Genomic DNA, 4,468 nt, shown 5'->3' with positions numbered 1-4,468 from the left:
AGTTTGCCAATTCTAGTCAAAGGGGTCCTGACAGCTGAGGATGGTAAGCTCATGACTCTGTTTAGATGTTTGTATCTCTCTAATTTTTCTTTTTGACTTTATAAATGAGAGAACCTCTTCACAGGAGCTGAAAAATCAATCCAAGTTTTTTTTTTTTTTCAAAATCAATGTAAAGGCCACAAAACAAAAAACCATTAAATTTGAAGAATTTCTTGTTTTTATGTTTATTTCTAGAAGGAATAGCTATATAGGACCCCTATATTTTTGGATAATATGAGCTTTAGCAAACCCATTTATAATTTTCTTTTTTATGTCCCCTCATGGGATATATATAGACCAGGTTCAAATGCTCTCCTCATCTAGAAAAATTTCTCAACTCTCTCAGGATCAAGCACCCCATGAATGAACTTAGTAACAAAGTACAAGGCTATATTAGCCCAGGTTTAGAATGCAGAGCCACCACTGCCTTCACGGGCACGCCACACCGCCTTGAATTAGTGTAGTATCAAGGGCAAAGCTATATATTAGCCCAAGGTTCAAAGAACAGATCCTCTACCGGTCCTCACAGGTGATTTATATTAGCCCAGCAAAACTGCACATCATTGTCTACTTTGTAGTTGAGGTCGATGGGATGTTGTTTTGTCGATAAATATGGAAATATGGTTCAAGTACCAACGCATTCCCAGTCTCCTGCACTGTTGGAGTTGGGACTGACCAATTATGAGGATTGAGTTGGGATGTGGAACTTCCGTTCTGTTCCGGAGGGCGGAAGGCTAGAAAGCTAAGATTCATGCATTATTGTACTGGTTTTTCTTAGATCAGCAATAACCTCTCTGTTCTTATTTTTTCCTTTCATAATATTACTGTTGTATTAAAAAATGGTGTAATGTGGTAATTTGTAACATCAATATAGCCAGCAGCATGGATAATTATACTGGTTTTTCTGCATTCTATATGATACTGGTTTTTCTTAGATCATCAATAACCTCTCTGTTCTTATTTTTTTCCTTTAACAATATTACTGCTGTAATTTAAAAATGGTGTAATTTGGTAATTTGCAACATCAATATAGCCAGCAGCATGGATAATTTGAGGTGTGAGCTGAAAATTGATTAGTTTAATGGATCATATTGCCCAGAATAAAATCAAAAAAAATTATCCATAGTCTGTCTGGTATTTGCACAATGGTAATTCAGTTTCTGTGTTTCTTATGGATTCCTTGCAGTTATATATTTATGAAGTTGTCCCTTGATGTTATTTAGGTTATGCAATCGGTTTAGATGTCTCATCAGTTAGCTGCATTTTAAAAATATTTTTGTTTGGTTGAAGTCCTTGTTGACATATATTTATCCATTTAGGTTTCCAATGAAGTGCTAGAATCTGGTGATGAGACATACTTCCCTGCACTTCCTGTTAGTTTGGATAATCCTTCTGCAGTGGTATGTTTTCTTATGTGTCTCTGGTGCACACAAAGGATTAACCTGATATCTTATTTATGGCATATTTGGTTTGGTTTATGACCTTTACTGTTTGTTTTATCTCTGTAGTCTATACCTGTTTTGACGATCAGTTTCTTTAGTTCATTGAAATATGATGTGAATTGAAATGTTTTCATTGGTCCTTCCAATTTCAAAGTGATTTTAAAAAATTGTAACTCCTTTCAATGTGCCTCTACTTTGTTTACAAAAGGAAGAAGTAATATAATTATTGTTCAGTTTTCAAGAGAATCAGGCTGCACAATTAGTTCATGATAAGCTCATTTGTGTCTCAATGTGCTCAACATATCATTAAATATGGGAGTAACAAGGACAATCCTCTTTGGTAGCTTTTTCCTTTGTTTAGAAATTAGTAAAGCATAAGACTTAAAATCAACAATAATGATTATTATAATCACTGTGTATTTGTAATAATATGATTTTACTGACATAATGCACCCAAGTTGGTCTAAGACTATGAGAACTGAGAAGATGATTGTCAATTGATGTATTTCAATCATTGGAATTCTGTTAGGACTTGTGATTGCTTTAGTTGTATGTATTGCTGTTTTCTATTTTAATTTTTTTTTATATAGAATTTTAGGGATAAACTCTTGGGCTGAAGTTTTTACTATATGGGCTAGGGTAGTTTTATATGGTAACTACGTATTATTAGGGCCTCTTACGAGAAAATGAGATGATGCCTTTGAAAAGGAATTAAAATTGAAATATTTGGAAGGGATGCGCTCTTCTTCTCTCTGCTTCTTGGCTTTTTTTCTTCTATGTTAAATTAAATCTCTTTACTCTCTTTCTTCTCATATTTTTATCTTCTCTTCCTCCCTCATCTCTTATTTGTATCTTCTCTCTGTCCCTCTTCTCTTCTCTTCTCTTCTCTTTATTTATTTATTTATTTGATAAATTGTCCCTCTTCTCTTCTCTCTTCGTTAATATCTCTTCTTCTCTTCTGAATGGCTTGGAAGATCTGATGTGCACTCTATCTCATCATGCCATTATTGGCCACTACTGAAGAAAGTCTCATGAGAGCCAGGTCACATCAGCATATTTGTGTTATGTAACTGCACTTGCAACTTAGGGCTAGATGGTTTCTTTTCTCCCTTTCCTTTTATTAGGGTGTTCACGGGTCAGTTGGCTCAGGTTTGCAGTCTTAACCAGCACTCGAACCGACCCCTTCGGTTTTGGCACTAATATCAACCTTTGTTGACCGCCGTTTTCCTCGAACTCGACCGCACTTTCGTTTGGTTTTGTCAGTCGGCTTTGCCGGTTTCACAGAAAGAATACAAGATTTAGCTATCAATCATCAGATCTAAGAAAGTCACATCCAGACCTGTAGAGAGAGATCTGAAAGCGTGGAGAGTTAGTAGAGTGAATAAAGGAACTCATTGCCACCATCGCCATTGCAAGTCCACCGCCGCAACTACGAGTACGCTACCGTCACACGCATCGTCGTTACGAGCTCAGAGGAGGTGAGCTTGTAGGGAGAGCTACTTTCACCATCTTTGATGTTGCAATATAGGGGTTGGTTAGTTTGAGAACTCTGCTACGCAGAGAGAGAGAGAGAGTTTCCCAGGCTGTCTTTTGGGTTTCCAAGTCTGAAAAGTTGAAGGTATTTTAAAATGGTTTTTGGTTCAAGCTTCCTACCCATGACCGACCGTGAACTTGTTAAAACAATAGATTTACACCCACAACCGAACCATAGCACATGCAAAACTGTCCGTAGCTCGTCGGGTGGGTTCGGATTGGACGGTTTGCCGGGTCTCCAGGTTAGATGAACAGCCCTACTTTTTTATCATTGTTTTTTTTCTAGGCAATGCTTGTACGATTTTTCTTTTTCTTTTTCTTTTTTTCTTCCTTTTTTTTTTTTGTTGTTGTTGTTGGTATGCATGTATGACAGGTTAAAGAAGAACAAGTGCAACTTCAAATGCAATGGTAAAACCTTAGGTAATTGATATATTTGCATCAGGAGTAAAACAGTTGTTTAAGTAGATCATATAATACCATGTGAAATGGTAGTAGATAGGTATTTGTCAATCATTTTGATAATGAGAAATTTTGAAGACTTTTTTGATGTGATTTGTGTTAGTGGAATGATCATTTGGTACTAGTAGTGATATCAAGAAATTTATCAAAGTGATAAATGTTGGGGATATTTTGGCTTTTGTTTGTGAGTTTTGATTTATTTTTAGTTTATTTGTGTTATGTGGGAAGTGTAAGTAGTTGAATTGTTTGTTTATTTTTTTTAAATTCTCAGTGATAAATGTACTAAGTTATTGTATGAACAGTACAAAACTAAGTTATTTGTAGCCACTGCAAGTACCAGTTAATGCATTATTTACCAAGCTAATATATATATACTTTAATTCTCGTTGTTTTTATGACTACAAGTTGCATCATGCAATTTTGGATTTTTATTTTTATATTTTTTTTTAACCTGTTTTCATTATTCATATTGATCATCAAGCCATCCAAATTTTCCCTTGTATGCAGAATGGCAGTGCTGCTCCAAAGTCACGCATTCCTCAAATGGTTGCTTAAACACTGGGTTTTGGCCAAAACCTGCAGCTGCTGGTGATAGTAATTGCACCCCCCAACCAAAAAAAAAAAAAAGGAGTAAATTCTTGAGTTTTTATTTATTTATTTATGGGTACCTAGAATTATGGTTCAACAGTAATAATAATATACATTCACAAAAAGATCGTACACAAGCTGTATTGAGATTTATCATTTTTAAATACTGTGCTCATTTTTGACCTCCTAATTACAATGTCATTGACACTGAGCTCTTATGGCATCTAACTGTTAACAGGGAAGTTACATCCAAAATGATTAAGATCAAGCAGAAATGATTAATGTTCTTATTTTGGTTGCTGAATTAAATTTTTAGTTTATTCATATGCATCAGCGGTTTCTGAATTAATTTGTGTTTTCATTTTTCAGGTCAGAAATTTTTTGGAGAGATGCAAAATATGGTCCAA

General features: G+C 35.0%; 1 long non-coding RNA gene across 1 annotated transcript; it reads left to right on the top strand.

Moving 5' to 3' along the window:
• The first annotated feature begins 799 nt into the window (after positions 1-799).
• Positions 800-3,974, top strand: LOC114284399 (uncharacterized). The gene is made up of 3 exons (XR_014343390.1): positions 800-1,439; positions 3,064-3,256; positions 3,388-3,974. It is a non-coding gene; the product is annotated as an uncharacterized LOC114284399 (long non-coding RNA).
• Positions 3,975-4,468: the final 494 nt, after the last annotated feature.

The sequence above is a fragment of the Camellia sinensis genome, chromosome 10 (assembly GCF_055761805.1).
Source record: "Camellia sinensis isolate YWXY chromosome 10, ASM5576180v1, whole genome shotgun sequence".
Taxonomy (NCBI): Eukaryota; Viridiplantae; Streptophyta; class Magnoliopsida; order Ericales; family Theaceae; genus Camellia; species Camellia sinensis.
This window is presented reverse-complemented; position numbering and strand designations above follow the sequence as displayed.